We start from the raw sequence: 12,348 nt of genomic DNA, 5'->3' as shown, positions 1-12,348 counted from the left end.
ACTGCACCAGAACTCCCCATTGTCAAGCTTGGAAAGTGGATGGCCCTGTCCTTTACCTGGGAAGTCCTCAGTTTATGCCTTTCCCCCCCCTGCCTCTCCTCTCGAAGGTCCTTCTAAAGATCAAACAGGACAAGCCAAGGACAATTCTGACTGCACCGGACTGGCCACGCCAGCACTAGTACCCTCTTTTGCGCACAGTCTGACAGTGCTACAACCATGGCACCTGCCTCAGACTCCTTCCCTGCTGTCCCAGCAGGTGGGCCAGATTCTGCACCCTCAGCTTCAAACCACGAACCTTGCAGCCTGGCTAATCCCAGGAGCTCACCTCTAGCAACCCTCAGTAAGCAGGGGATGAATGTTATTCTTGAGGCAAGGAGGCCTAGTACTAGAAAATCCTGTTCAGAAAAGTGGAAAAGATACTGTTCCTGGAGCCAGTCTCAAGGGGTGGGCACAACGGTGCCCAGCTTACCCCATATTCTAGATTATTTAACAGAAATGCTCCACAAGGGCCTATCTTTCTCGTCAATTAAGATTTATGTCTCAGCCATATCAACACATTAAAATACTGAGCCACCCCTCTTCTCTCATCCACTGCTAAAACAATTCCTTAGAGGGGCCAAAAATTTAAGACCCCCCCAGGAGAACTCCCACTCCAGCCTGGGACCTAAACTTTGTGTCGGAGAAACTTACTCTTCCTCCCTTTGAGTTAAAATTTCTTTCTTGGAAAACAGCTTTACATCTAGCCATCACTTCTGCAAGAAGAGTGTCTGAACTGCAGGCCCTTATGGCAGTGGGAACCCTTCATTATCTTCCAAGCGGACAGGGTTTCCCTCAGGACTAATCCATCATTTATGCCCAAGGTGGTATCTTGTGGCTCTGAACCAGTCCATTAATTTGCCTATCTTTTTTCCTAATCCCCAGAATAAAGAGGAAAGGATATTGCATTCCCCTGGATGTGCACAGACAACTTAGATTCTGTCTGGACAGGACTAAGCCTCGCAGAAAGTCTGACCACCTACTTAGTCAACTTTGCTGCAGGGGCAGAGGGGAAGGCCATTTCAAAGCAAACCATTTCCAAATGGGTAGCCCATTGCATCCATTTCTGCTACAAGCACCATGGAAAACCTACCCCACAGAGGATAACACATTGCACAAGGGCTGCATCTACCTCTGCTGCATTTCTCAGAGGAGTCCCTACCAGGGACATCCTGGAAGCTGCAACCTGGAGCTCTGTACATACTTTCACCAAGTATTATCACTTGCCTATCTTTTCTATATCCAGAGCTGGATTTGCCACAGCAGTCTTACAGGGCCTCATTGCTAGCCCTAATGCTCCTTAACTGCCTCCATCCTTCCTTAGCTTTGGGAATCAACCTAAATGTGACGACTGTAACAGTGAAACATGAAGAACATAGTACAGTTGTGTACACTTACCATAAATGTAGAGGTTCAAGTGTATTCACTATTGCAGTCCTGGTTACCCTCTCTCCAGCCCCCTGAGGTGTCTCTACTTTTTCTATCTTTTTTGTGTGGCATACTTTATATCATGTGTATTTGCTTTTTGCTGGGGGTGATGTTCTTCGTGTTTCACTGTTGCAGTCATTACATTTGGGTTATCTGCTTGCAGGTTTCCCTCAGTTGGCCTGATTAACAAAGCCTTCGGTCCTGCGTCGGTTGCTGTCCCTTCTTCCATGACATCAGAGGTATAAAACATGCAGCCGACGCCATTACATCAGTCTTTCTTGCAGTGCGATGCCCGAAACAGAAGCAGTTCACAAGTGCTGGTCAGCCGACTCCTGAAATTTTCATTTTCGAGTTTCAAAACCGAAGTCTTCAACTAAAGCTAAGTACCCCGTTGGGGAAACTTTTTTTTGCTCCTTACCGATGTCAGTAAAAGTTAATTAAATTACTTGTGGAAAGCAAATACCTCATAAAGATTTTCATTCGTACTGTATTCCTTGCCTAGGCCCTGACCACGATGTACCTTGCTGTCAGTTTTGTGCTTTATTTAATCAGCGCACTATCCGTCGTCAGTATATTTTCGGCTCTAAATATTTCGGTTCTCTGTTTAATTATCCAGAACTGTCGTAAGTTAGCCATCCGTCTACCGGGATTGCGAAAAAATGCAAAGATAAAGACAGGGACAGGCCGCCGAGGTCCAAAACTGCCAATGACGCTTCTTCTAAGCCAGTCACCAGTTCGCCGGTACTCAGTGAGGCGCATTCGCAGCCCCTGATACACACTACTACTAATTCGCAGGCCTCTACTGAGACCCATTCGGAGTCCGGTATGCCACGAGATGCTTCAACTATGGAACCCGCGGATGTCTCTACCTTGGATGTGCAGGCACCGGCTTCTGAGGGTGTATTCAGGCCTGTGGACTTGCATATTAAATTGACGCCTCCTTCATTACTTAGGCCTAGATCTTGATCCATGTCTAAAAAACGATGCCCAGGCCACATACTCAGGCCTCTATGCCTAAAAAACAAATGATAAGAATGGCTGAAGATCTAATAAATCTAATCAGGGGTAGCCAACCCCCCCCCCCCACTTCTAAGAGCCCTAGGACTGAGGTTGGTTATAAATCTTCTGATCAGGATTCTGTTTTTTCTGACTCTTCTGATGATCTGGATTTGCCCTTACCTACTTATGAGGATTCTGATGCAGAGGACTCTGTTCCCTCTGCTTCCCCTCCTGAGGATTTTTCTTTTCGGGAAACCTTACATACTCTAAGGGAGCATTTCCACTGGGAAAGCCAGGATTTTTCTGATTCAAAAAAGAGGCTTAGGGATTTCCTTCTCCTACCTCAGCATAGGCCTTTAGCTATTCCTCCTGTACTAGACATTGTTGATGATGCTTTCTCGGAATCTAGTTTGGCCCCCGATTCCCTGCCTCCTGCTCCCAGAAAACCTGACAAATACTACAGGGTCCCTGAGTCCCACAAGTTCCTTTTCAAAAATCCTATTGCAGATCCAGAGACTATTTCACAGGGGCCCAAGGGCATTAAGGCTTCTACTGCTAAAAATCCTACCCCTTCTGATAGAGACTCCAGGGCGCTGGATAGATGGGGTAAGAAGGTTTACACTTCTGCAACCTTGGCCATTAGGGCTTTAAACTGCCAGATGTTCATCGTGTTACACTGCTGCAGTCATTACACTTGGGTTATCCTGCCGTCAGGCGGTTCCCCAGTCGGCCTGAGTTCCAAAGTCTTGGTCCGGCGTCGGTTGCTGTCGCCTCATCCCTGACGTCAGTGCGACATGGGTATATAAGATGCAGCCGACCCCATTTTCTTCAGTCTTTTTTGCCGAGCAGTGCCCGAAGCAGAAGCGGTTCACAAGTGCCGGTCGGCCGACTCCTGAGAGTTTCATTCCGAATCCAGAACCGAAGTCTTCTACAAAGCTAAGTACCCCATTGGGGAAACTTTTTCTTGCCTCAGACCAATGTCAGTAAAAGTTAATAACTGTATTTCTTGTGGGAAGCAAATACCTCATAAGGATTTCCACTCCTATTGTATTCCATGCCTAGGCCCAGACCACAACGTCACTGGTTGTCGGTTTTGTGCTAGGTATAACAAGCGCACTATTAAACGTCGGTTTGATTTTGCCCGACATTATTTTGGCAGAAAATTCAATTACACCATGCCGTCGGAACTTCCAACGACCGGATTACATAAAAAGGACAAGGACAGACATCCGAGGCCCAAAACAGACGACGAGGCCTCTTCTAGGCCAGTCGCCGGTTCTCCGGTTTTCAGCGAGGCGCCTACGCAGCCCCTGACTACCACTTCCACAGACCGCCTCCGACGTGGAGCTGGCTGGGCCTTCGGACGCTCTAGGTTTTCAGTTTACCGAAACTAACCCTTCAGAGGGAACCGAAGTAGCTGAGCAATCCACAGCTTCAGAGGGTGTTTTCAGACCTACCCAGTTAACCATTAAATCCTCTGCTAAGTCTATGTCCCCCTTAAAAACAAAGAAACAGACACAGCATTCTCCAGGACAGGCTTCCATGCCTAAGAAACAAATGCTAAAAATGTCCGAAGACCTTATTACCCTGATCAGGGGGTCCCATCCCCTCCGATAAAAGGCTCAGACAGGATGCAGACTATGAATCTTCCGACCAGGTGTCCATTTCCTCAGATTCATCCTCAGACCTAGGATATTCTTTACCCCCTTATGAGGATTCTGATGCTGAGGAATCAATTCCATCAGCCTCTCCGCCTGAGGACTACTCCTTTGGGGAGACCTTACATACCATGAGGGAGCATTTCCATTGGGAAGGCCTGACTCCTTATCCCCAGCCCCAGTTAAACCTGATAGATATTACAGAGTCCCTGACTCACAAATTTCTGTACAAAAGCCCTGTTGCTGACCCTGAAACTATTTCTCAGGGACCCAAAGGGATTAAGGCCTCATCAGCATAAAACCCAGTTCCCTCTGACAGAGATTCCAGAGCATTAGACAGATGGGGAAAGAAAGTATATACGTCTGCAGCTCTAGCAATGAGAGCCTTGAATTGACAGTTTCACATGCTAAAATATCAGCAATTTTTGATGTCTCAGTTGAAACAAAAGATGCTTCCAGATTCAGATCCTCCTAATTTTAAAGAAATGCAGGATTTATTGCATGCAGCTGAACAAGTGGGAAAACATGCTTTGCAATGTGGGTTTGATTACTTAGAGGCCTCCTGTAGAGCAGCAGTTACAGGCTCTGTCATTAGAAGACATGCTTGGTTAAAAGAACATACGTTACCAGATCATGTTAAGGCCAAATTGTTGGATGCAACTTTGCAGCGGGATGTGTTGTTTGGAGTTAAGGCAGAGGAGGTATTAAAGAAGATGGAGGATTAGGCAAAATCTATGCAAACGGTGAAAGATTTCTTACAGGTTCAGCCTCCTCGTTTTAGCAGAAATTGGTCAACAAAGAATTGGTCCTTTCCAGTCACAGACAGACCTCAAAGGGGCAGATATAGATATCCAAGAGGTAGAGGTCAGGCACAAGGCCCTTACAGGCCTCGACAATGGGGTACACCAGGCCAGAAAGAAGGGGAAGACAGGCCTCAACCTTATAAAAAGCAGCCTCAATGACTTTCCACTACAGCTGCCAAACAGCTCCCTCTTGGCAGCACCCTTAGGAGGAAAACTGGCACTTTTCTATCACAATTGACATTGCATCACCAAAGATAAATGGGTTCTCAACGTTATATCTCAAGGTTATAGGTTCCACTTTCACACTCTGCCAAGGTTAAAAGGAATGCCAAATCTGCCACCAAATCAATGGGCAGAGACTCAAAAACAAATTACAGCACTCATGGACATGAGAGCTATTCAAAAGGTACCACCACAGGAGCAAGGACAAGGATTTTACTCAAGACTCTTTTGGTTCCCAGAAAGGACAAAGCCTGGAGACCCATTCTGGACCTTTCTTCTCAAAACAGTTACCTGGATGTTCTGAAATTCAAAATGTTAACACTACAGCAGCTTCTTCCCATGCTGGGCAAGAAAGCTTGGCTCGTGACTTTGGACCTCAAGGAGGCATACCTGCATGTCCCTATCAGACAAAACTGCAGAAGATACCTCAGATTTCTAGCTGGTTCAATGCACTATCAATTCCCTGCACTGCCCTTTGGCTTATCGACTGTGCCCAGGGTCTTCACAAAGTGCCTGGCACCAGGAATTGCATTTTGCATGCAAAAAGAAATTCAAATGTATCCATACCTGGACGACTGCCTGATTCAAGCAGAGAGCAAGGACATTCTTCTAAAGCATCTGACGTACGTAAAAAAGTTATTAAGTTGCCTAGGGTACACAGTAAACAAAAAGAAATCAAAACTAGTGCCCTCACAACAGATAATATTCCTGGGTGCCAGCTTGAACACAACAACCCAGATGGCTTATCTCACGCCAGACAAGCAAAGACAACTGACTCAATACTTTCATTTGATGGCAACAAAGACCCAACTCCTTGCAAGAAAAATTCTGCAGGCCTTGGGCTACATGGCATCTTGCATACTACTAATTCCATATGCCAGACTGCATATGAGGAAACTACAATGGTACCTAAAGAGTGTATGGTCTCAACACTGTCAAAATTTGGAAACAGTTATACCACTAATTCCTTGCCTTCAACAGGAGTTTCGATGGTGGGCTCAAGCTTGTCACCTCAACAAGGGACAGCCTTTTACTCAACCCACAGCCAGGCATTACGCCTGGAGAGCACACATGGCAGGAAAATGTATTCAGGGCGAGTGGCCCACAGAACAAAGACATCTCCACATCAATCAAAAAGAGATGCTAGCTGTACAAAATGCAATTATAGCTTTCAAGGACCTGCTGCATCCAGGACAACTACTACTAAAGACAGACAACACCACAGTTATGTGGTACATAAACAAGCAAGGGGACACACACTCCTACCCCCTCTGCAGACAAGCCATGACCTTGTGGAACACAGCTCTAGACTACCAAGTTCATCTGCAAGCACAATTCCTGCCAGGAGAGAAAAACACACTGGCAGACGACCTAAGCAGAAACATCATGGACCCCCACGAATGGGAGTTGAACCCATAAATATTCAGAATGATCACACACAAATGGTGGAGCCAGGACATAGATCTGTTTGCATCCCCAATGAACTGCCAGTTACAGAAATTCTGCACAAGGAGCTACCATCCACAAGCATGGAAAGTGGATGCCCTCTCATTCAGCTGGAACAACCTGCAAGTGTACGCTTTCCCTCCTTTACCTCTTCTTCCAAAGGTACTCATAAAAGCCAGGCAAGAAGAGCCAAAGATGATCCTGATTGCACCAGACTGGCCATGCCAGCACTGGTACCCAATCTTAAAGAACTTAGCACAAGAACCACCCTGGATTTTGCCTCAAATCCCACAGTTGCTGACACAGCACAACAATCAGATACTTCACAGCCAGCTAAAGACCGTAAATCTAGCTGCATGGAAAATTCCTTAGTCAAGCAAGCAATGCCTCTCTCCAAAGCTGTTATGGATGTCATTCTGGAGGCCAGAAGGCGTAGCACCAGGAAAGCCTACTTGGATAAATGGAAGAGATTCTGTGCCTGGAACCAAGTGCACAGCCTTGAACCTCTTGTCCCAAACATCCCTCAGATACTTCAATACTTAACTGAGATGCTGGACAAGGGCCTCTCCTTCTCATCCATCAAGATCCACGCCTCAGCCATTTCTGCTCATTACAACACGGATCCACCAATTTTTTCTAATCCTTTGCTCAAACAGTACCGCAGAGGGGCTAAAAATATAAGACCGCCCCGTAGAGCGCCTACACCAACTTGGGACCTCAACGTTGTTTTGGAGAAATTAACTTTACCTCCTTTTGAGCCAGCTAACACAGCAGAAATAAAATACATCTCTTGGAAAACTGCTTTGCTACTGGCAATAACATCAGCACGAAGAGTTTCAGAATTACAGGCACTAATGGCAGTGGAACCTTTCCTCATCTTCCACCAGGACAGCGTGTCTTTAAGAACTAACCCTACGTTTATGCCAAAGGTGGTATCCAGTGTGGCTGTAAACCAAACTATTCACTTGCCAACTTTTTATCCTAAACCACAGAACAAAGGGGAGAGACTACTACATTCTTTGGACATTCACAGGCAGTTACGCTTCTACTTGGACAAAACAAAAGCTTTCAGGAAATCTGAGCAATTATTGGTAGCATATGCTGCAGGAGCACAGGGAAAAGCCATTTCAAAACAGACTATTTCAAAATGGATAGGGCATTGTATACGTTTCTGCTACACTCACCATGGGAAACCTGTACCTAGCAGCATTAGCTCTCACTCCACCAGGGCAACAGCCACTTCAACTGCCTACCTCAGAGGAGTACCTACCAAGGATATTTTGGAAGCAGCAACATGGAGTTCTGTGCATACCTTCACCAAGCATTACCATTTGCCTTTATACTCCAAATCCAGAGCTGGCTTCGCCACTGCTGTGCTGCAGGGCCTTATAGCCACCCCTAATGCCTTATAGATCCAGCCTCCCTACCTCAGCTTTGGGATTCCACCCAAGTGTAATGACTGCAGCAGTGTAACATGATGAACATAGTACAGTTTTGTACCTACCATAAATGTAGATGTTCGAGTGTAAACACTGCTGTAGTCCAGGTTACCCTCCCTCCTTCCCCTCTTACTTTCTGGTACGTACCTAGGTCACCTACCCTTTACTACCTATGGGGAGTATTTGCTGGTAAATAAAAATGGTTGTTTGCTTTTCTTTTTGTATATTTTACTAGCAATTTGAATTGCCTACCTATCTGGGGGCACCTGACATCTGGGGCAAGAAAAACTGAAGAAAATGGCGTTGTCTGCATCTTGTATACCCCTGTCGCACTGACGTCAGGGAGGAGGCGACAGCAACCAATGCTGGACCAAGACTTTGGAACTCAGGCCTACTGGGGAACCGTCTGACGACAAGATAACCCAAGTGTAATGACTGCAGCAGTGTTTACACTTGAACATCTACATTTATGGTAGGTACAAAACTGTACTTTTCATATGTTAAAATATCAGCAACATGTTATTGGACTGCTAAACAGAAAATGATGTTGATTCCTGACTCTGTGGAAAATAAAAAATTACAGGATTTAATGCATTCTACCAAACAAGTTGGGAAACATACTTGGCAATGTGGTTTTGAATCATTAGAAGCCTCCTGCAGGGCTGCTGTTACTGGGTCTGTGCTCAGAAGGCATGCTTGGCTTAAGGAGCATTCTTTGCCTGATCATGTTAAGGCTAAATTGTTGGATGCTCCTTTAAATCAGTACCGTCCGTTTGGCAACAAGGCTGAGGAGGTTCTTAAAAAGATGGAAGATAAAGCTAAATCTATGCAAACTGTTAAAGATTTTTTACAAGTTCAGCCTCCTAGATTTAGTAGGCACTGGCTCTCTAAAAATTGGTCCTTTCCAGCCCCTTCCAGGTCTTCTCAAGCCAAACCCAGACACAGCAAAACCCCCAGGTTTCAGTCCCAGGGGACTCCTAGAACTAAGCAGTGGGGGGCCTCCACTTCCAAGTCTGGGAATAAGAAGACTCCCCCTATGGTAAACTATCTCAATGACTTCATTTTAAAATTTCCAAGCACTTGTCAACTGACTGCCCCTTTGTGGAGGGAAAGATTGCTCTTCATGCAAAGAATTGTGAACTCATTACCCAGGACAAATGGGTTTTAAATATAGTGTCCCAGGGATACAGATTTCACTTCCACACATTGCCAACACCAAGTGGGTGGCCGGACCTACCCTCAAATCAGCGGGCAGAGGCCCAAAAACAAGTACTTTCTCTCTTAAGCATGGGGGCTGTTCAACTGTTACCAGAAGAGGAAAAGGGACAAGGTTTCTACTCAAGACTTTTCCTGGTACCCAGAAAAGACAATTCATGGCATCCTATTCTGGTCCTGTCTGCTCTTAACACCTTTTTGGAGATTCCAAAATTCAAGATGCTGACTCTTTACCAATTACTTTATATGCTAGGCAAAGATGCCTGGTTGGCAACACTAGATTTAAAAGAAGCATACCTGCACATCCCAATCAGGGAATCTTGCCGAAGATACCTACGCTTCAAAGCAGGCTACATGCACTATCAGATGTTCTTCGTGTTTCACTGTTGCAGTCATTACATTTGGGGGTAAACTGCTGGCAGTTTGCCCTCAGTCAGCCTGATTAACAAAGTCTTGGGTCCTGCGTCGGTTGCTGTCCCTTCTTCCATGACGTCCGGTCGTCAGGGGTATAAAACATGCAGCCAACACCATTATATCAGTCTTTCTTGCTGTGCGGTGCCCGAAGCAGATGCAGTTCGCAAGTGCCGGTCGGCCGACCCCTGAAATTTTCGTTTTCGAGTTTCAGAACTGAAGTCTTCAACTAAAAAGCTAAGTACCCCATTGGGGAAACTTTTTCTTGCTCCTTACGATGTCAGTAAAAGTTAATAATTGTATTACTTGTGGGAAGCAAATACCTCATAAGGAATTTCATTTGTACTGTATTCCTTGCCTAAGCTCTAACCACAATGTACCTTGCTGTCAGTTTTGTGCTAAATTTAATCAAAACACTATTAAACGTCGGTATATTTTTGCTTCTAAATATTTTGGCTCACGCTTTAATTATCCAGAAATGTCGTCTGTTAGCAACCCGACTACCGGAATACCAAAAAACGCAAAGAAAAAGACAGACAGGCTGTCTAGGTCCAAAACTGCCGACGATGCTTCTCCTAAGCCAGTCACCAGTTCGCCAGTACTCAGTGAGGTGCTTTCGCAGCCCCTGATACCTGCCACTTCTGATTTGCAGGCCTCTACTGAGACCCATTTGGAGTCCGGTATGCCATGAGATGCTTCGGTTATGGAACCCACGGATGTCTCTACCTTAGATGGGTCCGGAGCCGCTGTGCAGGCACCGGCTTCTGAGGGTGTTTTCAGGCCTACAGATTTGTATATTAGACTGACACCATCTTCAAAACTAAGGCCAAAACCTAAATCTCTGTCTAAAAAAATGTGCAGGGCCCTATGCCTAAAAAACAAATGATCAAAAGCTGAAGATTTAATTACTCTGATCAGGGGTAGCCAACCCCCCCTTCTAAGAGGCCTAGGCAAGACATTGATTATGAATCTTCTGAACAGGATTCTATTTCTTCTGACTCTTCTAATGAACAGGATTTGTCTATACCTACTTATGAGGACTCTGATGCAGAAGATTCCATTCCTTCTGCTTCTCCCCCTGAGGGTTTTTCTTTTGGGGAAACTTTACATAACTTAAGGGAACATTTCCACTGGGAAAGTCAGGATTTCTCTGAATCTAAAAAGAGACTTAGGGATTTTATTCTTCTTCCTCAGCATAGGCCTTTGCCTATACCTCCTGTTCTAGACATTGTTGATGATGTTTTTTCAGTATCTAGTATGGCTCCTGATTCTCTGCCTCCGGCTCCTTGTAAGCCAGACAGATACTACAGGGTTCCTGACTCCCACAAATTCCTTTTCAAAAATCCTGTTGCAGATCCTGAAACCATTTCTCAGGGTCTTAAGGGCATTAGGGCCTCTACGGCTAAAAATCCTACCCCTTCTGATAGAGATTCCAGGGCACTGGATAGATGGGGTAAGAAGGTTTACACTTCTGCAACCTTGGCAATCGGGGCTTTAAACTGTCAATTTCATATGCTTAAGTATCAACAGCATATCATGGGACTGCTTAAACAGAAAATGATGTTAATTTCTGACTGTGTGGAAAATAAAGATTTACAGGATTTATTGCATTCAGCTGAACAAGTTGGAAAACATACTTTGCAATGTGGTTTTGATTCTTTGGAGGCCTCTTTCAGGGCTGCTGTAACTGGGTCTGTGCTAAGAAGGTATGCTTGGCTCAAAGAGCAAACTCTGCCTGATCATGTTAAAGCAAAATTGTTGGATGCTCCTTTACAACAGGACCGTCTCTTTGGTAATAAGGCTGAAGAAGTTTTAAAAAAGATGGAAGATAAAGCTAAATCTATGCAAATTGTAAAAGATTGCTTACAAGTGCAACCTCCAAGATTTAGTAGGCACTGGCCTACTAAGAACTGGTCCTTTCCAGTTCCTTCAAGAGCCACACAAGTTAAACCCAGACATTCCAAAGGCTCCAGGTTTCAGTCACAAGGGACTTTTAGAACAAAACAATGGGGTGCCTCCTCCTCCTCCAAATCTGGAAACAACAAGGCACCTCCCTATGGTAAACAGTCTCAGTGACTTCCCTTTACACTTACCAAGCACTTACCTTTTAGCCGCCCCTTTGGGGGGAAAACTAGCACTTCATGCAATAAACTGGCAACTAACCCAGGACAAATGGGTTTTAAATATAGTATCCCAGGGATACAGATTTCATTTCCACACGTTGCCAATCCCAAACGGATAGCAAGACGTGCCCCCAAATCAGTGGGCAGAGGCCCAGAAACAAGTACTGTCCCTCATGAACATGAGGGCTATTCAACCAGTACCAGAAGAAGAAAAGGGACAAGGTTTCTATTCAAGACTTTTCCTGGTACCCAGAAAAGACAAATCATGGCGTCCAGTTATGGACTTATCTACTCTAAACACATTTCTGGACATTCCAAAATTTAAGATGCTGACTCTTCAACAATTGCTTCCTATGCTAGGCAAGGATGCCTGGTTGGTAACTCTAGACTTAAAAGAGGCTTACCTGCATATCCCAATCAGGGAATCATGCAGAAGATACCTCCGCTTCAAAGCAGGCTACTTGCATTACCAGTTCTCTGCACTGCCCTTTGGCTTATCTACTGCGCCTAGGGTCTTCACAAAGTGCCTGGCTCCAGTAATTGCATTTTGCAGGCAAAGAAATATTCA

The 12,348-nt window shown here is 45.2% G+C and overlaps 1 protein-coding gene across 2 annotated transcripts in view; it reads left to right on the top strand.

Annotated features, from left to right (window-relative positions):
• Positions 1–12,348, top strand: part of FAM168A (family with sequence similarity 168 member A) — a 2,303,849-nt gene that overhangs the window by 1,983,673 nt on the left and 307,828 nt on the right. The gene's annotated exons all lie outside the window — the stretch shown is intronic.

This window comes from Protopterus annectens, chromosome 5.part0 (assembly GCF_019279795.1).
Source record: "Protopterus annectens isolate FY-2018-M chromosome 5.part0, PAN1.0, whole genome shotgun sequence".
NCBI lineage: Eukaryota > Metazoa > Chordata > Ceratodontiformes > Protopteridae > Protopterus > Protopterus annectens.
The sequence above is the reverse complement of the archived record's forward strand: the minus strand, read 5'-3'. Positions and strand labels throughout refer to the sequence as shown.